The 22,024-nt window shown below is 42.3% G+C and overlaps 1 protein-coding gene across 3 annotated transcripts in view; it reads left to right on the forward strand.

The window, feature by feature from the left end:
- PLEKHG1 (pleckstrin homology and RhoGEF domain containing G1) overlaps positions 1 to 22,024 on the forward strand; it is a 249,046-nt gene that overhangs the window by 85,227 nt on the left and 141,795 nt on the right. Inside the window, exon 3 of one of the 3 annotated variants that reach the window (XM_070376859.1) lies at positions 4,078 to 4,325. The exons of the other annotated variants lie outside the window; for them this stretch is intronic. The gene's annotated coding sequence lies outside the window, so the exon portion shown is untranslated. The remainder of the gene's footprint in view (positions 1 to 4,077; positions 4,326 to 22,024) is intronic. 3 annotated transcript variants of the gene reach the window in all.

The following is a 22,024-nucleotide window of genomic DNA, read 5'->3' on the forward strand; positions in this document are numbered from 1 at the left end:
TAGATACTTAAGTCCATTTCCACACATAATTTTATAGTGAAAGGTGGGTGAGAACTCCTCAGGTTTCTAGTTGGGGTGAGAGGAAAGAGCACACTGATGGATAAAGAGGAAGATAGCTGGTCCTTCCTACAACCCTCCTTTCTCTTTTAGTATTTCTACGGGTAGACATACAGCATGAGTGTCTGCTTCTAACTAGCAGGGGGTAAATAATTCAGCATTTTCTGCTGCATATCAACTCTCTGCTTATTTTCCCCTCAAATTACATATTCTGGCAAGGTTTCTCACTTGTTAAAACATTTAATTATTATGTTTGGCAGTCATGGTTGGTTGCATTATATAAACAGATGCCTACTTCAAACATCGAAACTGATTTTTTTCATAGTCTGCCAGAAAGCGAGACTATTTGATGTGCAGTTTGAATGCTCTATTTCTGATTATATAATTTAGGTCTGGGAATAGAATTCTGGCATTTGTCTACAGTCTTTATGACATAGAAAATTAACCTTTAGCCTCCTCTTTAAAGGGCAAATCATCTTGGATAAAAGTTCCAAAACCACTATAAGGTGACCACCATTCTATTAAAAGATCCTTTTATCTTCAAGCATGTGCACATCTGTCTAGGACTGCATTATTTGTAAACACTCTGGGTAATCTGTGACCTCTACAAAGCTGTGGCTAACTCAGCTTCCCACCCTTGTCTGTGTTTAGATGAAGAGTCTGCTAGAAAAATTTGCTCTTCTTCTGCCTGTCTATAGCCAGTGCTTGCAATTAGATGCTGAAATATACTTAAGAACACTTCCCAGGGCACTAGATTCTTATTTAAGGGATATATCCACCTGTAGTCAAATAAAACTTAGGTATCCAAAGCCCTTAATGGACTGTTTTCTTTCTAAACTCGTTTCTAGAAGAAACCTTCCCTCCCCATCACAAACACAAACTAGTTAGACATGAGGGATGTATTTAAAGAGAAAATATAAACCTCCAGAAGTGTGTTACATGATTAGTTCTCATCCAACCCTCTTCACCTTCTTCTCCTCCCAGAGTTTAGTCAGTGCACCTGGTAGAGTTGACCCTGAGGCAGAATAGAGTCTGACTCATCAGAGGGAGGCTAAATTATAGTTTGGACACCATACTTACTGAAGTGGGAACCTGTATGACTTAGAAAAAAATTAGCAAGAGTTGAAAGAGTTTTTTATTGTTAACCCTAAAATGACCAGAAAGTTCAGCTAGATAGAACTTTTCATCTCTTGAGGAGTTTGGGTAATTGCTGTTTTACTTAATAACGATGACAGAACTAATGACCTCAGAGGCCAAACCCTCTTTCCCCTGACATCTCCAGAATCAGCTTGCTACTAAGAAATTATAGAAGCTCATGTGAGAGTGATATCCACTGAAATGAGGAGTAGGGAGAAGGTTGGGTTCAACCTCTCGTTACAAAACAGAAACAGACTTAGAAAGCAAACTTGTGGTTAGCAAAGGGGAAAGGCCATTGGAGGGTAGGGGTGGGATAAATTAGGAGATTGGAGTTAACAGATACATGACTACAGGTAAAATAGATAAACATGGACCTGCTGTATAGCATAGGGAACTGTACACAATACCTTGTGATAACCTATAATGGAAAAGAATATGGAGAAAAGTATATTTCATATATGTGTGTGTGTAACTGAATCACTTTGCTGTATACCTGAAACTAACACATTTGATGTAAATCAACTATTGTTGCTGTTTCGTCACCAAGTCCTGTGCGACTCTTGTGACCCCATGGACAGAGCAGCCTGGCGGGCTACAGTCCATGGAGTTTCCCAGGCAAGAATACTGGAGTGGGTTGCCATTTCCTCCTCCCAGAGATCTTCCCCACCCAGGAATCAAACCTATATCTCCTGTGTCTCCTGTACTGCAGGTGGATTCTTTACCGGCTGAGCCATTGGAGAAGCCTATAAATCAACTATATTTCAATTTTAAAAAGAAGAAAAAGAAAGAAGCTCTTGTTATAGATTACTGTAGAACTAGGTTTGTGGTGTCTGGATTTCACTTTTATTTTAAATTACACGATGCCAGATTATACCTCATACCTCTCCTAGAAAAGGTACACACAAACTGGGAACTGTTTTCTATTTGGAAATGGAAACCTGAAACTTTTGTTTGAGTTGATGACGTGGTGTAGCTGACACATATAACAATCATGGGCAATATTTGAGCAGCAGGCAGTGTGGGTAGGTGCTTCACAAGCTTTGTGATTTCCTGGGTACCACCCTGTCTGTGATAACAGCCCCTGGCAGCTCTTCCTGCTCATTCTTGCACCCTTCACTCCACAATCCATTACATGCTTGGGGAACTTGACTAAGGCCACACAGCTCCTAAGTGGCAGAAACGGGGCTCAGCCCCTGCCAGACACCATGTCTTTCGCGCCTTCCCTGTCTCCAGCGTGTGTTCTTGTACAGACTCATGTTTTCTTGCCCCCTTCCTTCTTTCTCTCATGCTATCCAGGTGGGACAACCTCATCTTTCAGTTTTTTATATTTATAACCCATTCGAGGGTTTCTTATTCCCTTTCTTTTTCATGGCAAATTCATCTGTATTCTGTTAAACTTTGGTGACATTCTGGGACATCCTTGATGCATTTAACTAGGTTCTCAGCCACTTACCAGATATTTGATCCTGTACGAACTGTTCAGCCCTTCTGAGCCCCAGTTTCCTCCTCTGTAATGTGGGTGTAATATTATTTTTCACAGTGGTTTTACATAAAGCACCTGGTGTGGTGCTGGTGTACACCCTTTCTGAGATAGTTTTGTTTTAGCCTCTTGTCTGTAATGATAAAATTTATTTCCCTTAGTGGAAGGTTGAGCACAGGATAATTTAAATTTAAGACAATAAAATTAGATAGGAAAAATGAGCCCACATAAATATTTCTTACAGATATCATACAGATGAATTGAGTAAAAACCAGTAAAATTACTAACTACAGCCTATACCATGAAAGAAAAATTCTCTAAGATTCAGACCACATACCATAAAAAAATATGTGTGCCTCAACAAACTCTCAGCAATTAAAGAATTATGGATTTGGAGTAGCACAATTTCAGCTACAAAGGGGAAATTTTTGTTGAAGGAAATGACTGTTGAAAGGGAAAGGTGGCAAAATGTATATATATATAATTTAAAACCTTTAAAGATTATAATAGAATGAAAGCCAAAAAAAATGCAAAAATATACATGGCAAACTTTAGAAACTTGATAACACAGACACGTTTATGTCAATGTGAGCACAATATCAGACTGTAATTAAATAAGGAAGGGGTCCAAGGAAGCTTTCAGCTGTTTCACCCAAAATAAAACAAATAGGAAATTAAAATTGTATATTCAACAAATTTTAAAATGAATTTTACCCCTACCAGGTAAATGAAAGTCCAAGGCCAAATCTGGAAAGGTTGTAAGGAAAAGAAAAATATCCTCATGCATTACTGCTGACAGTGTAAATAGATGATCTTTTTGGATAAGGCCTGGAAGTGTATACATAGTAGGAATTATCAAAGTCTTCCTCTTTGAGCCAGCAGTGCTCTTCCTGGGAATTTATCCCAAGGGTATCATGAGATAAGCACTTATTAAGCCACTGCAGTGTGAGAAACTGTGAGAAGCAGAGATGGAGGAGATAGACTCTCATCTGAAGGAACAACTAATGCAATCTAAAGGCACTAAAATAGTACATGTTCAAAAAAAGTTCTCAAAGCATTAATTATAATGGGGAAAAATTCAGGGTAGCCTAATTCTGAGAATGGGAAACTCATCGTTTCCCTGAATCACCCGCTGTCTCAAGACTAAAACTCCTCTGTTCTTCTGTGCGAACCCCTGTGAGCCCCATGGTGCCCCCACCATAGGTCTGAACTACCCCTGGTTCCTCTCCCTGCTCACTCCCAACCCCATGGAATCAATTCCCAAGCCACATGCATCCCCACTCCCGCTGCCTTTATCCAGGCCACCATCATCCTCTTCCCATCTGGTCTTTATCTCCCTACTTGCGTTTACTCCCTCCAATGTGTTTTCCAACTTCAGTTAGTGTCTTCTCTTCAAAACGCAGATCTGATCATGGTGAAAGTGAAAGAAAGTGAAAGTGAAGTCTCTCAGTCGTGTCCGACTCTTTGCGACCCCGTGGACCGTAGCCTACCAGGCTTCTCCATCCATGGGATTCACCAGGCAAGAATACTGGAGTGAGTTTACCATTTCCTTCTCCAGCGGATCTTCCCAACCCAGGGATTGAACCCAGGTCTTCCACATTGGAGGCAGATGCCTTAACCTCTGAGCCACCAGGGAAGCTCTCTGATCATGGTACTTAGCTTCAAACCTTTCAAAACTTTGTCATTGCTTCTGTATAAAGTCAAACTCTGTTTAAGATATTCATGGCCTGGTTCCTGCTTACCTCTATAGTCTTGTCTCTTATTTCTCCCCTTCTTTACACCACACACTCACACACACACACACACACACACACACACACACACACACACACACACACACACGTTTCTACCTCACTACATTGCTTGCAGTTCCCTCAAACAGACACCTTGGGTCTTTGCAGGCGGCAGGCCCTATACCTGCTTCTCACCTCATTCTGAAATTCCAGGCTGTTCTATCTATTCCTGTTTGTTCTTCTGAATTCAATTCCTGTGTCATCCCCTCCAAGGCATCTTCATAATATAGGCCACTTTCTGATATACACAGACACAAGATGCAGAGCCCACCTGTGTTCATAGCATCTGACTACCCCTTATGTAGAATACTCTTTATTGGAAAAGAACTTCTGAATTCTGAAAACTCATATCCGAACACTGTTTTCCCATTTAACTTGAGGCAAAATATATTATCCTATTTAATCTCTAATATGGTGAGTTGTAACACTATCTTTTATACTATTTTGTTGATAGTGGTAACTACAAACCATTTTAAATTATGTGAAAGAATTGTATTTAACGTGGGAGGTGAAAGGGAGGTCTCCCCAAGAAGGAGGTGATCCGGTTAAAGCTGTATCTCTCTGAGACTGCCCAAATCCTGTTAGTTAGAAAATTTGGTAAGTCAACTGCTCGTTAACTTAAAACTCTATTATCAAATGTTTCCAGCAAGAGTAAAGAGGGGAACCTTTTAAGGTTTTTTGAGTGTGTTCCCTTGTCTTTAATGTAAATAGTATTTGTGACTCCTTAAATGTTGGTATGAGTATTATCTGATACTTAGAGACCAAATGGGGCCCCCAAAAAGGTAAATATGTTTTCTTACTTTTTCTAGTCTAATACTTAAAAAACTGCTTCTAATGGACACCTAAACTGAGCAGTACCTGAAAACCTTGAATAATTCTCCATAGTGAGCATGGAGGAATCTAACTTATTATGCCACTAAGAGCTCTTCACATGTAAACAAGAATTATTTCTTAACAAAAAAAGTCCACGCTAACTTCAGATGCCATAGTAAACAGAAGTTTTTGTATTAGGTTCAGCCTGAATTATCTACCTTGACCCAATCAAACTGATGGAAGTAGCAGGAATTACTTTTGTGCAGACAGGGATAAAAACTAACCCTGGTCAATCAGCACCTTGTAATTAATCCACATACTCGTTTTAAAAGAGAGAAATGTTGGCTCTTCTCTGGTTTAAGGTTCTACATCAATCTAATACAGCATTCTACAACTATATATGGTTTGATTTCAGGGTAGAATTACATATAACAAAGGTTTTGCTGTAGCAGATGGTTATTTACAACTGCCAAGTATTGAGGTTTTCTTGGGAATCTTTTCTAACCATCCATGAGCATATTTATGAGTAAATGAATTAAAGACAAAATATGGAGTTACCTTTTAAATTTGGCTTGAAAACCTGGGCTTTAACATACTAGGTTAACATTGATATTGTGGTTTTTAAAACCTGAAATCTCTGAATACCAACTAATTGTAAACTGGAAGTCAGTCCGAACAATATTGCCTTTCATTTCTGAAAAACAGGTGATAAACCACTGGAAAAAAGTACAGCAGTGTTAATAATTTTATGAACCAGTATATTAAACAAATTATTTTAAAGTTGCCTATATAAATGAAGGTACTACGCTAAGGGATAGTAGCCTCACTTTACTTTGATGTAGAGGAGAAAATAAATGTGGAAATCACTTTTGCTGTATATTAAGTGTTTGGCATGAGAAGGCTCCATTGCCTTTTCTTTATTCTAGTCGCTGCGTTTTTAATAAAATGCACATTTAGCAGTTTTTAATATATTTTCACCTAGGTTTTAATCTAGTCATTTGTTAAACTTCTTGAGCCTTATGGCTATATTCAGCAATATTGGTAGGATTTCTAGGGGCACAGAAGATGTGAATCTTAAATCTAAATAAGAGATCAATACCAGGAGCCCACCTTTCACCACAATGTTCTCTTTGAAGAATCCATATAATAAAGTAGGTGTCATAAAGTAGATCATACTTTCCCCTGGGAATGTTTTTATAATTACTTTTTAAATCAGATCTTAGCATCTAATTACAACAGCAGCATGTTTTTAAACATTACAAAACCTGTGACAGAAGTATCACGCACACTCATTCTACCAGTCCCCAGTGTACGATAGCTGTCATTCATTCATCCCACAGATGCTATTGAATATGTACTATGTTCCATGCACTATTCCAGGCTCTGGGGATTTGATATGGGCAAAAAACACATGCCCCCTCCCTCATCAATATTACAGAATAGACTAGTGGCAGAGATGACTATAAACCAAACATTCATTGCAAATTATAAATGCTAGAAAGGAAAAAATATACAGGCATTGCGTTGAGGAGGTGGTCCTTGATGAGAGTTCTGACAGATCAGTAGTAGTAGCTAGCAGGGAGATCGTTATGGCAGAAAAACAATGTGGAGAGAGCATGAAGCCCTAGAGAAACTTAGAGAAGAGTAAGGAGACTGGAGGGGTACAGAAGCCAATAAGATGAGTAAGGAGGCAGAGACTGGACTTCCGAGGTGTTGGGGGCCATGTGAAAGATTTGGTCATTGTCCTTGAAGACATGAAAGGGCATGGGGCAGTTTTCAGTTGATGGGATAAAGGTGGGGTGACATCAGATTTACAATTTTAAAAGTTTGTAGTGCAACAGTGGAGAAGGAAATGGCAACCCACTCCAGTATTCTTGCCTGGAGAATCCTGTGGACAGAGGAGCCTGGAGGGCTGCTGTCCATAGTGTGGCACAGAGTCAGACATGACTAAAGCGACTTAACATGCATGCATGCATTGGAGAAGGAAATGGCAACCCACTCCAGTATTCTTGCCTGGAGAATCCTGTGGACAGAGGAGCCTTGTGGGCTGCCATCTATGGGGTCGCACAGAGTTGGGCACAACTGAAGTGACTTAGCAGCAGCACCAGAAGTGCAACAGCCCTACCCCGTCCATGAGGGACATTCTATTAGTACAAATGATAGATAAGCAGGCTAAAGATAGAGGAAACTAAGTGCCATTTGAGAGAGAGTTGTCCATGCGTGCTCAGTTGCTTTGTTCGTGATCGACTCTTTGCAACCCTGTGGACTGTAGCCCACCATGCTCCTCTGTCCATGGGATTCTCCAGGCAAGAATACTGGAGTGGGTTGCCATGCTCTCCTCCAGGGGATCTTTCCAACCCAGGGATCAAACCTGCATCTCCTATGACTCCTTCATTGCAGGCAAATTCTAAAAAAAAAAAAAATTGGAGGTAGTAATAGTTTGACTTTCTGGAGTAAAAGTGGAAAAGATGATTCCAGAATTTCTGGCTGGTATATCCCTGCAAATGGGAGTAACATTCACTTTCCTGTGAAATTTCAAATCTAAGATATCAAATAGCCGCTTGGATGTACTGGTCTATTGCTCAGGTGTTTGGGCCTCAGGTAAAAATCAGTGATTGGATGGTCCTGCAAAGGAAACTGAAAAGGGCTGTCAGTATAGGTGGGAGGAAAAACAGGGTTATAAGAAATTGAGGTCCCCAGGGGAATATAGAGCTTCACGAAGAAAGGAGTGGCCAAAAGTGTCAGGTGCTGCCAACAAGTTATAGGAGAAAAAGACTGATAAATACCAGTGGGATTAGGAAGCATTATACTACACAGAGCTGTTTGGGTGATTGGAGAGGGTGAGGGGAAAACTGGATTGGACTGAGTTGGGGAAGAAATGAAGAGAAGCACAGATAACCCATTTGTTTTTTTTTTTTTTTTTTTTACTAACTCTTGAGGAGAAGAGACGTATAGCTGGAGGAGGAGGACGCAGGGGGAGTCAAGGGAACGACTTCTTAGATGGGCACGTCTGAGCAAGTCTTCCTACTCTTAGGGTGGATAGAGAAGAGATGCCTTGGACAGCTAATTAACATCTCTAAACAGCAAGACTTGCTTGTGTATATGAGAATCCAAATTCTATGTGAATTCACAAATACATTTTTGAAGGATTATCAGCATTAGCAGCTGATAATTAACAACATGTACTGAATTTTTTTTCCGTGTGTGTGACCTCTATGATGCTGCAGACTGTAGATATACGGCACAGGGGATTTATATTGTAGTGCTTGGTGGATTTGAGGACAGCATCAATTCAGAGCCATTCAGCCTAGCTTGTTGTTATCACTTAGAGATAAGAAATAGGGATAGAACACTGCACATGAGATGAGGCTCAAAGCTGCTCACCAGATCACCAGAAGCCAATGGCATGACCATACGAGCCAACAGTGGAACAAAACAATTTGCAGGAAATTGCAGGTAAACACCAGTGGCCCATATGTTGTACAGCATCTGCCAGAAGCATCAATCTCCAGGAGTTATTTTGTTTCCCAAATGCCACGTCCTAGAGCCAATCCACGAGATGCTGGGACTTGGGGGAAAAGGGCAATTAAGACCTCTTTCCGTCCAAGTTCTGAACCAATTTGGAATTTGAAACAAAGGAGCAAGGCAGATGGAGACTAAACCTCCACCTTTATTACCAAGAAAACCAATATTGGAGATTGTGTCTTACACCTGTGAGCAGGTGAGCATCCTGATACTAAACTCAGCGTCAAAAGCCTTCCCACCAGTGGGCTGAACAGAGACAACCCTCCCCACATAGAAGCGGAGCTTTCCTGCAAGTGAAGCAAAACCGGTGCCACCTGTGGGTAGGTAGCCCTCTGCCAAAAGAATCAAAATCTAATTCCTGCTTCCTGCCCCCAAGAGAAATGTGTGTGAGGAGTCAGAGAGAGACCAGGAGCTCTTGGAGCCCCACTCAAATGGAAGAAATTCTCCACATAGCCAGCCCTCCTCCCAGCAGCTCCTTCTTGAAAGAACAGTGAGAGGTCATATATTTGCTTGCAAAGAGTCAGACATAACTTAGCAGCTGAACAGCAACAACATATATTTGCTACAGAGATGGAAGCTATTCTTGGTTCTGGTCGCTCAGTGCACATTTTAGTAGCTGACAGCCATATCATCACAGCTTGTCATGCCTTTACACAATCAGCAGTTGCCAAGAGCCCTCTGTGTGACCAGAACCAGGTCCTGAGACGTTAGGAAGAAGCATGTGGCTGGTTCGGCCCTCATGCTCTTCAGAAGGCGGATGGGGATGGTAATGATGTTTCTGAAATTTAGAAAATAGTTGGTAACTTATGGACACCATAGGAAATTAAAAGCAAATATCCGTGAGCTGAAGTTTATCATTGGACATATATTGGCTTCTCTGGAGCCTTCAGCATGACTCTGGGTTTCTAGATCTGCTGTCTAAAGAAAAAGTGTGTTTCCTTCCCCAGTGCGCCCCTTTTCAGGAGTGGAAAGGGAGGGTGTCTTATAGTAAGTCTGACGGGGAGAGATGACCTCATGGGCTCTCGTTGTCCTTCGCTTCCTGGCGGGTGCACCGGTGGCCTCTGGTGGGTCTCTTTCAGGAAGTGGATGTGTAGGACCTGGGAAGGGTGGGGTTGCCCTCCACAAGCAGGACATTACTCTTCTTCCTCTTCCTGACCACGTTTCCCACAGCAGTCCTGGTCATTGCTCAGCTTCCTGTCGGGGAAAACCTTGGCTACTGAGCGTCCACCTGCTGCCACCAGCAAACTAAGGATGACAGAGAGTTCCGAGCTGTGGCGAAAGCTTGAGTCCACATAGACCCCGTGACAATGGTACCCAGGGCCTCAGACATCTGAAGCGAAGATGGAGCCGGTTTTTTGTTTGGTTTTGTGTGGGGGGGGGTGGGTGGGGGTGGGGTGAATGGGATAGGAAGCTGCTGCCTGGGCCAGTCGTGTTCTGGGCCAGAACACCCCAGGCGAGTGGAGTGTGGGGATTCCGAGGGGTCCTGGGGCGGAGAAAAGACAAGGCTGTGTCATGGGATGGCTGCTGCAGGCAGGGTGGCCTTGGGAGTAGAAGAAGCAAGGGAGCTTCTCAGGAGGATGAGGGGGCCAGGCAGCCCGATGCGTGTGAAGACGAGGGGAGAGCGTTCATTTACCGTATCCAGCACACTATGAGCTGGTCACACACCTGGCTCCCCTGCTGTCACCAAGGTAATGAAGGTCCCAGACTTTGGGAAGCCCGCATTTAGGACTTCCCTGGCGGTCCAGTGGATAGGACTCTGTGCTTCCAATGCACAGGGCGTGGGTTTGATCCCTGGTTTGAGGAACTAGATCCCACATGCTGCAGGACATGGCCGAAGCAAATCAATTAATTAAAAAAAAAAAAGAAGCCCACCTTCAAGTAAGTTTATTTCTTCAGACTTTCCTTAATCCCTCCAGGCTGCCAGGTCAAGTAAGTTTTTATTTCTTTGGACCTTCCTTCATCCATTTCAGACTGGCAGGGAGAGCTAGGGAAAATGTAGGCTCCCGGGCAGTTTTAGACCTGGGAGAGTAGTCATTTCAGGGTGAGCCCCGGGAATCTGTATTTTATAAAATGTTTCTGATATGCAGTGGATTGGAGGCAGCTGGTGGAGTGGGACAGATGGATGCCCCAGAGGGCGACAAGTGCTGTGGTTGTGAGCGTGAGGATTGTCTGAGAACAGAGGAGCTGTATACTGCCTTGAACGTGGAGGACTCAGGGCTGGCGCGTGGGGAGTGTTATTTCAGGTATCCACTGGCTCCATGTACTGCCTTTGTCACAGGTCTCCGTCTCACATCAGTGACTAACAGCAGCTGTGCAGGGACCAGGGCCTGAGGTGGGGCAGATTGCTGTACTTCCAACCCTGGCCCGTGTGTCTCCCGCCCTGGACTTCTGATTGGCCCACTGGAGATGGGTGGCTGCTGTCTGCAGGGATCTCAGATACGTGGCAGCACTGATGATCAAGCCCCAGAGAAGAGCTCCGTCTGGGGGCATTAGTGGCCCTTCATAGAGCTGATCACTTGCTTTCAGCATCACTGTGTTATCTCCACCACCTCACCCTGAGGATGAGGCCAGGCAGCTTCTGCTCATCCTGATGGTTTTCTGGGATCCCTACCAGCCTGCACTCCCTGCCCACCCAGCCTCCTACGGCTGGGACAGCGTTCCACCAAGAGATGGTTCAGAGTAAACATACACTGTACTCCTGCCTCCTGACTCTGTCCCCTGAGGAATTCCGAGTGACACTGGGCCTTCCTCAAGACCCCTGCCTCTCGGCTAAGACCAGACCCCAGGCTTGAGTACCAGGCTCCCCTGCTGTCCTTCCCTGAGGTCATCCCACTGCCAGGGGGGTGTCCCCAGAAGAAGGCAGTTTCTTTGTGACTCTGGGGGTCACAGGAACTGAGAGACTGCTGAAGGCCTCCTTGCCCTTCTCCCTGAAGGGCAGGTGGTGGTGTTTCCTGAGTGCCTCTCCCAGCAGATCCTTGGCTGGGCCCTCAGTGGCAGAGGGGAGGGAGCTGCCCCGGGCAGAGGGAGCCCCTGCTCCAGTGAGGAAGCGGGGAGGACACAGGACTGGGCCCTCTCAGCAACCACTGTGCCTCCCCAGAGTGACCCCAGCCTGTGCCTCAGATGTGTGTCTGAACTCCTCCTGAGGTCACGAGCAGAAATCAGAGATGACAGCTTCCTGCTCTCAGGCCATTTCAAGTCCCTATCCTTCGTTTCTACCTTCCCTTGGTCTGCCATGATACTAAAGTTTTTCTACAGTTTGGAAAAGTCAAAATAATTAGCAAATGAGGGAAAGTTCAACTAAATGAATACGTAAAATACGTATCCCCAAAACGCTACTGCTTTTTAGTACACTGGAGGCTTTTTTAAAAAGTATTGGGATGATTGTGGAGGGATTTGGGGAATTTGCCTGCTTCCTGCAAAAACAACCTTGATCTTATCAGATAAAGTGTAGCTGGGGAGGAGAAGTAGAGCAAAGTCAGGGAATGGATCATTCCATCTTCTCCATCTGTGTAATCCATAGCAGTCATAAGGACAGAAAATAATGTCAGAAGACCCAGCCTGCCTACAATTAATTCAGGCTGAGTGAATATAGTGTACCAAGGGATTCTAGAATTTTCTACTGCCTGACAACCCCCCCCCCACCCCCATCCAGGTTTAAGGCAAGCATTGGTTTCTAACCGATGTGCACCTGGAATCTTGACCAGTAGGGGGCATAGGTGAGCAGTGTACTCTATGCCCAACACACAGGTCCCACCTCAGTCTGAGGCAATTCCTACTAGCTCACCAGGAGACAGAAAAGAATTAGGTCATCGGAATCAATTCTTTTTTTTTTTTTGGTAAGTTCTTGAGTATTTACATAATTGTGAGATTTTATTAAATTCCCTTAATCAACTTTCCTCATCCTCAAAAGCTGATATAATTCTGTGACGTGAACACTCAGACTTTAGAAATACTTTTCACATTTTGTAAACAAATTCTGTTTATCTAGACGACTGGTTCTCTTTTGGAAAAACAATTGCCCGAAAGCTGTTCCAATTTAGAACAGAAGATGAGCTGGGAAAAGAGAAATAGATACACATATTCATGCCCCCACCCACACCTTCACTTCTGTCTGTTTGCTTGTAGGTTTGGGTTTTTTGTTTTGTTTTGTTTTAATTTTATATGGAAATGTAGTTGATTTACAATGCTGTGTTCACTTCTGCTGTACAACAGAGTGACTCAGTTATATATATGTATATATATTCTTTTTCATAATCTTTTCTATTATGCTTTATCTCGGGTACATTTAAAATAGTCATTTTTAAATGTTGAAAAAGTAGGCTTTATTTCCATAAGTGAAAAAAGAAGAGTCAAAAGAACAAAGCACTCTGTCCAGGAGATGGGCGCTTCTGTCACACCGAGCATCTTCTCCTCCGGATGGGCTGTCTGGTAGCGCTCATCTCTGTTTATTCTGTTTTCTGCCCTTGCTCGTCTCATCTCCCACTTTCCCTGGGCCTCCTGAAGGAGGATCCACAACACAGGATGAGTGTGTGGGTGGAGGCCGAAGGCGGGTGAACTGCCCGGACCTGTCTGTCTGGGGTGTAGCTCCATCACAGGTGGACGGAATCCTCCCGACGGTGGCAGCCAGACAGGGCTGTCCACCCCGTCCCGGGCACCCGGTAGGGCCGTGGCCACCTGGGGACATGCTGTCCACAACCATGGTGGGGGCTCTGGTCAGAGGGTGGAGAAATCGAAGCTCTCCTCGAAGGGCAGAATCCAAGCTTATTATCCCTCAGAGCCAAGATGAAATTCAGACTCGAGGTAGGTTTGTGACTTTGCTATGAATGCCTAGTTTTCTTTTTAAAGGGTTCAGGAAGGTGATCATGAGCTTAGGAGCTTCCCCAGACACACACCCCTTCAAAGAGAATTGATACATCTTCAGTCTGTTTTTCTTCTCAGGTTATTATAAATCATGGCTAACTCACTGGTGGAAAGTTTATTTTCTCTTTTCTAAGTCAAAAGATCATCATCTCACCTATTTTCCTTCAAAAGCTTTTATTTTAACATGTATCCTGGTTCTATGATATGTATATTCGACTAGTAGGACAGAAAAGGTTTACTGGCTTTTGGCAAATTCTGGTCCAAGTCATATCATTTTGTTACTTCTGGTGTGGGAAATGGTAAAAGCAGTTAGCCTCTGGGTTTCCTCATTAATTATTTTTATTTTCTGTTACTCTTGTTTTGAGGCAGCAATAGAACTCGTGACCAAAATGTAGCTTGCCTGTTAACTTCACTCCAAAGTCTTTGGTGGCCTTTTCTGAAAGAAATTTTCTTTGGAATGAAACACTTTGGAAATTCCTGACCTCATTCTATTCTGTCTAGACCTTGGACTTCTTAAGGATGCTTAGAAGGGAACTCTTCGGTCTTGCTGATGTTTGACTTATGAGAGAAGCACAGAGCCAGCAGAGGAAGCAGGGATGAGCCCAGAAAGAATCAACTCCCCGGGGCTTTCTGAGCTAGCCTGCTTCCCCTCAAAAGGCTTCTATCTGACTCAGAGCTCTGAGAGGTTCCAAGCAGTAACGGCTGACTATCCCTTCATTTCAAATGTGTATGTGCCGCACATTTTTCTAGATACTGACTTTCTCTGGTCTCTAGCTAACCTACAGTTGAGAGGTATGAAGATTCAATGTTACAATTTGTTTTGTTCTGATGGTGGTTTCCAACCATAATTTTCATGCTGATGGTATTCAAAATGAATCAAATCAAGAGGCTACTGTGAACACGGTCTTACATGTTTATTCATGGCAAGATAGTCAATTCGTTGTTTAACCGGATATGAAAAAGATAGAAGGCTCTGCTATGTTCTCAAGTGCCAGAAGAGTTAGTGATCACTGGTGACATCTGGCAATCAGAAAGAAATGTGAACTGTAGTGTTTCAGATGTTGATCACCTGGTTGTATTCCTGGTACATTTATTTAAGAATATTCAGAGCTTTACAAGATGACAAAGTAGTATGCTAACAAGTGAGGGATTTTTTTAAACAGCTTTATTATATAATTTACATGCCATACAATTCACCCATTTAAAGGATACAATTCAATAATTTCTGGTACATTACATTATTCATTTTTTAAGCTATAGAAAAATCTTATATAGCATAAAATTTGCTATTTCGACTATTTCAGTTCAGTTCAGTTCAGTTGCTCAGTCATGTCCGACTCTTTGCAACCCCATGAATTGCAGCACACCAGGCCTCCCTGTCCATCACCAACTCCTGGAGTTCACTCAAACTCACATCCATCGAGTCGGTGATGCCATCCAGCCATCTCATCCTCTGTGGGCCCCTTCTCCTCCTGCCCCCAATCCCTCCCAGCATCAGAGTCTTTTCCAATGAGTTAACTCTTCGAATGAGGTGGCTAAAGTATTAGAGTTTCAGCTTTAGCATCATTCCTTCCAAAGAACTCCCAGGGCTGATCTCCTTCAGAATGGACTGATTGGATCTCCTTGCAGTCCAAGGGACTCTCAAGAGTCTTCTCCAACACCACTGTTCAAAAGCATCAATTCTTCGGCGCTCAGCTTTCTTCACAATCCAACTCTCACATCCATACATGACCACTGGAAAAACCATAGCCTTGACTAGATGGACCTTTGTTGGCAAAGTAATGTCTCTGCTTTTGAATATGCTATCTAGGTTGGTCATAACTTTTTTCCAAGGAGTAAGCGTCTTTTAACTGCATGTCTGCAGTCACCATCTTTGACTATTTAGAAGAGTACAATTTAGTGGTATTAATTACATTCATAATTCGATACAGTCATGACCACTGTCTACTTGTAAAACTTTGGTCACCCCAAACAGAAACTCTGTAACCATGAAGCAGTAACTGCCTATTCTCTCCTGCCCCCACCTTTGGTCACCTCTAACCTATTTCCTGCCTCTAGATATGTCCCTAGATTAGATATTGCATATAAATGGAATCATACAATATTTTTCCTTTCACATCTGGCTTATTTCTCTTAGAGTAATATTTTCAAGAGTCATCACAACATGTATCAGAACTTCATTCCTTTTTATGGCTGAAAGGATAGTATGTTTTAATTCTATTTTATTCTCCCTCCCTTAAATATATCTTAATTTCTAACCTGGTCATAGAAAAACCTTGAGATATTTTTCGGTCTACTGGTATTTTTATGTTTATTTAAAGTCTGAAAAGACTCTTAGAAAGGTATTTGTTTTCAGTTAGCTTTTTAAAGGCAGGGGCCATAGATTAATCTTTTAAAAATCCTTTTTATCCCCTCATGTCTAGTCCAAGAACTGGTCTAGAGTATTCCACAAATTTATCTTGAGCTGGACAAGATGAATATTTTATAAGGTTTTACTTTTAGGTACCAGCAAAGAGAATTTAAATAAAAAGTAATATAATCTTTATGCTTTAGTTCTTTCTTTACTGGAGCAATGGTATTTTCTTTTGATGTAAAAATTTCCAGCTGCAGTTATTTCACACACCTAGAATTTTATTTCACATGCCATAGAATCACTAAATATTGAGAGTAGAGTGTTAGTAGAGTAGCATATATAATATGTTAAACTGTGACATGTCCGAAGTTAACTCAGGAAATCTGACAATGCCTAATTCATACTAGTTTGGAGCCTATTTGGTGATTTTTTTTTAGGATGATTAAAGAGTATCCCAGCTGCTTAGTAGTGTGACATGAAACAAGTCTTTTCAGCTCATAGCTGCTCTTGGCTCTGTTGACCTCATTACTCTTTTTTGGTTCTGGGCTCAGGAATTAAGAGCAGTCAGACTGAAACAGAAACTCTTGCAAGTTGAAGAAGCCTTTTGACACCTCTCTGAAGTAGGGAAACTGGAGGCAAGGGTGGAGTGGGGTGATTCACAGGGTTCATCTTTAAATACAAAATATACCTATGTTTCTTCCAGTTCTGTCCAGATAACTAAGGACATGTATGCTTATGTGGCAGCCCACACTTAACTAAAATGTGCTCTCATTATGCTTTGACTGTTTCAAAAGTTGTGAAGGACATGAGAAGGAGGAGGGAGGCGAAATGAAGCCCTTCATGAGGACCTGGAAATAAGTCATCAAAGGATACCTTTGCTGCAGATGATTCCCAGCCTACTTTCTCAACATCTAACCAAGAACAAACTTTTGCACATTCATTTTCTTCACTAATTTTATTGCAGTATAGTTGATTTACAATGTTGTGTAAATTTCTACTGTACAGCAAAGTGATTCATTTATACACACAGACACATTTTTGCATATTCTTTTCATTATGGTTTATCCCAGGATATTGAATATAGTTTCCTGTACTATCCTGTAGGACCTTGTTATTTATCCATTCAGTGTACTGCAGTTTGCATCTGCTAATCCCCAAATCCCAATCCATCCCTCCCTCTCCCCTGGCAACCACAAGCCTGTTCTCTATGTCTGTGAGCCTGTTTCTATTTCATACATAAGTTCATTTGCATTTTGCATATTTTAAAAACGCAACAAAGTGACTTGCATTGTTGAGTGAAGTCATGTCCATTTTTGTGTATGTGCTATTTCAGAAATTCTGCTCCTCAATGAAGTGCCTGTGAATGCCCGAAAAACTTGGCCATGTCACTCATTTCCAGCATAGCAGAGGCCACACCCACCATTCACTTGTCCTATAGTCCTCCTCTAGGTGATAAGCCCAGTTAGAGCCCTCTGGCTTGATGCTGTAAATCCACCATGGCCAGTGTTCTATGATTGGCACTCAGTGAGTGACTGTTTTTGATGGCAGGGCCTTCAGAAACATGAACTGCAAAATGTTGTCAAGGCAGGAGCCTCGTTTTCATGGCCAACCTGTATAATCTATCTTGATGCCTTATAAGTCATACCGGGTGCTTAAGTTATTATTGCTTTTCACATTTCAAAGGCATACAGACTACCATTGGCCTCAATATAAAATAATAATTTCTGGCTGTAGGACTCGACACCCTATAGTCGAAAAGAAAGCCTTTCCTTCCTCATTTCTCAGTGACAGCCTGTAATCATCTTTGAGTAATTTTTAAGATTCTTTCTAAACCACCATTTCCCTCATCATGTCGGCTGGGAAACAGCTTCTCCGTGTATGAATGGAATGGTTCTCATTCCTTTCCAAGCTCAACCACCCAGCTAGTAAGAAAAGGTAGCTGTAAATCTCCACCAACTTTCTTTTTTCAACAGTTCTGCTGGGAGCAGAGTCAGATGATAAAGTCAGCTCACCACAAGATATTGAGGACCTGCCGGGGAAGTTTCAGGTAACCACTAAAGAGAATATGATTTTACCTACACCCGATCCCCTCATTCAGCTCCAGCCTAGGCTTGAAGGAATGGGGACCAGGAGTGGATCTGGGCTCCTATTTAGCTGGCCCATCTCCTTCTTTAGGACTTGGACAAGTTTCAGGTAGCTTGTTTGGCTTCTTTAAATTCCAAGTGGAATTTTTAATCATACCCCATGTATTGCTATTGTTGTTCAGTCGCTAAGTTGTGTCTGATTCGCTGTGATTCCATGGACTGTAACATGCCAAGCTTGCTAGTCCCTCAGCATCTCCCAGAGTTTGCTCAAATTCGTTTCCACTGAGTCAGTGATGCTATCTAACTGTTTCATCCTCTGCCACCCTCTTCTCTTTTTGCCTTCAATCTTTCCCAGCATCAAAATATTTTACAATGAGTCTGCTCTTCACATCTGGTGGCCAAAGTATTGGAGCTTCAGCTGCAGTTTCAGTCCTTCCAGTGAATATTCAGGACTGATTTCCTTTAGGATTGACCCATTTGATCTCTTTGCAAAGGGACTACTCTCATGAGTCTTCTCCAGCACCACAATTCAAAAGCATCATTTCTTCAGTACTTAGCCTCCTTTATGGTCTCACATCTGTACACAACTACTGGAAAAACCATAGCTTTGACTATATGGACCTTTGTCAGCAAAGTGATGTGTATGCTTTCTAACATGTTGTCTAGATTTGTCATAGCTTTCCTTCCAAGGAGCAAGCATCTTTTAATTTCTTGGGTGCAACATTAGGCAAGGGTAAAATGAACCCTGAGAAATCACAGCTTGGTGTATGTTTTGCCTATAAGATGAAATTGTTTGATCTTTGTAAGCCAAAATTAAAATTAACTCCATTTTATAATGAATGGTAATGACTGAATATGACAGTAATGATTGAAAATAATTTACTATATCTATGACTGTTTTCTGATGGTATTTAATAGACTCTCATACTCTGAATTGTACTAATTTTACTAGTTTAGACAAGCTATGTGTCCCTTTTCCCATATTTCCCCATGATTAACTATCATTACCATTTGATAAGAGCCCCTTATTTTAATTAGAATAATCATAGGGCTTATGATTCAATAAATATTCACTGATCTGCATATGTGTAAGACTAATGGGCATGCTAGAAAGATTAAAGAATTATTACAGAATTGCTAAGTCTTCTCCTTTTTTAAAATTGAGGTATAATTGACATATACCATTGACAGACACCATAATGATTTGATTTTGGTATGTTATAAAATGATCACCACAGTAAGTCTAGTTAGCATTCAATACCACATGTAGTTACAGATTTTTTTTTTTCCTATGATGACAGCTTTTAAAATCTATCTAAGGCTTATCCTTGACCCCAAAAGAGCGTTTGTGACCTAGAGAAAACAAAGGTAAAGAAATGCAACAAATATGAATAAACAGAATTAAATACATGGTAAATGGATATTGGAGGAAGGAATGATTAATTTTAAGAGATAGTACAGTTTTCCAAGTAGATAGAACTTGAGTTGGGCCTTCCAAACCATTGAAGGTATTTTCAACTCTGAAATTAGGGCTAATAGAAAGTAAATATTTGCTCTTGTTACACGTCCAACGTTTTTCACTCATGGCATTTCCCCTAAGTCAAACCAAAGGCTTGAAATTAATTTGGTTATTTACTGTCGGGGCAGTTATAGTATAGAAGCAAATTCACTCAGAGGCCACATGTACCATACTTAGAGAAGAGTGGGAAGAGCATCCCAAGGGCAGACACTAGCCTGAGCAAAGGCCCAGAGGCATGAAAAGCTGGTAGTACTCATGGGGAGCATTGAGGAGTCTAATACAGCTGCAGTAACTGGCCAGACACTAGAAGGCCAACTACCAAGGTAAGGAGTGTGGACTTGAGCTGCAGACCACATGGAACTATATCAGACTTTCTTGGCAGAGTGTAGACCTGCATTCTGAGTTTTAGAAGAGAGCTGTGTAAAGATATGGCTTGAGGAACCAAGAAATTGAATTTAACAAAATATATTAAGGAGGTCATTGTCATGATTCAGCCCAAAACTCTGAAACTGAGAGTAAGAAAAGGAAAGGTGGAAAGAAGACACATAGATGTAACATTATGGTTATGGCTTTTATAAAAGTTTTTATAGCAATTGCTTATAAGGTCCATCATCTCAATGACTGTACTCATGGGATTTTCGTTTATGGAAGTGACTGAATGATAACATGGAGGGACTAATGCCACTAAAAGATTCTTATTACTCACATTTCCCAAGGGTGGGGGTGCTGGCATGCCATGTAAGGCCACATGGGGACACGCCAGTTTTGTCCAAGAGGCAGAAAGAAATGAGAGGAAAGCCTAGGTCAGACTTGATTGGTGTTTCCGTGGGGTTGCCCACGCAGGGCAGGGTCCACAGCTTAGGACTGGCTAGTTTGAATAATTCTAGCTGGCCTTGGGACATATGGGCTTCCCCTGCTTGTCTAATACCTAACCCTGGGGTTTTGTGTGAGAGTTAGATAAAGGGGTGGTTCAGAGTACACTCTGGGTCACAGGGGAGATGTAAACAACTCTGGCTGTTTGGCCCTACGATTGTTGTTGTTCAGTCGCTAAAGTGAAAGTGAAAGTCACTCAGTCATGTCCGACTCTTTGCGACCCCATGGACTATACAGTCCATGGAATTCTCCAGGCCAGAATACTGGAGTTGGGTAGCCTTTCCCTTCTCCAGGGGATCTTCCCAACCCAGGGACCAAACCCAGGTCTCCCGCATTGCAGGCAGATTTTTTACCAGCTGAGCCACAAGGGAAGCCCAAGAATACTGGAGTGGGTAGTCTATCCCATCTCCAGGGGATCTTCTCAACCCAATTCTTTGTGACCCCATGAGCTGCAGCATGCCCTCCTCTGTCCGCCACTGTTTCCTGGAGTTTGCTCAAATTCATGTCAACTGAGTCAGTGATGCTATCCATCTCACCTGCCGCCCCCTTCTCCTCAATCTTTCTCAGCATCAGGGTCTTTTCCGATCAATTAATGGATACAAAATGGGCAAATACAGAATCTAAGAAAACACAAATCTGAAGATCTCTACATGTATCCTGGTAGTTCAGATTGTAAAGAATCTGCCTTCAATGTAGGAGACCTGGGTTCGATCCCTGCATTGGGCAGATCCCCTGGAGAAGGGAATGGCTACCCACTCCAGTATTCTTGCCTGGAGAATTCCATGGACAGAGGAGCCTGGCAGGCTACAGTCCATGGGATCACAAAGAGTCAGATATGGCTGAGCGATATCTGGACATTTGGATAAGTACTTTATCACTTAATCCTCTCAACCATGTGCAGTAAGTGCCAGATTGTCCCCATTTTACACAAGAAGCAACTGAGATCCTAAGGGGTTCAGCAATTTGCTCACGTTCACACTAGTGAATGATTTTTCCAGTCAGATTCAGTCCAGGTCATGGTCAGCTTCACCCCCTGCTACTAAGCTCTATCCCCTCATGCACTTCTCTATTTGATTATACTTCTCATTCTGGACTCAGGACGTGAGATTAGTTCTGTTGAAAAAGTGGTGGGAACTTGTTGAAGCTTCCTCAGAGCTGATTAGACTAGGGAACAGAAGTGGATGTATGTGCTTCACTATCTCTCTGTAATTCTTTATGCTTCTACTTGCTTTGTCAGAAGAGTGTGAAGATGTATTTGCATACTGGTGGCCTCCCATGCAGCAAGCACATTATAATAAGAAAATATTATTAAGTAAAATGACTTCAGCACTGTCTCCTCCGTTCCTGGAAACTGATTCTGGACTTTGACTTTTTTTTTCTGATCTCTTTGACTCTGGGACTTGGAAGCTCTCGTGTCAGCAAACAAAGCCCTTGGCAGACTCTTTTTCTCCCCTGTGTCATGAGCCAGTGATCCAAATTGGCTATGGAAGAGTCTCTGAATTCCGTGGGATAGACTCTGAGGTCCTGCAT

The sequence above is a fragment of the Bos mutus genome, chromosome 9 (genome assembly GCF_027580195.1).
Source record: "Bos mutus isolate GX-2022 chromosome 9, NWIPB_WYAK_1.1, whole genome shotgun sequence".
In the NCBI taxonomy this organism is placed as follows: Eukaryota; Metazoa; Chordata; class Mammalia; order Artiodactyla; family Bovidae; genus Bos; species Bos mutus.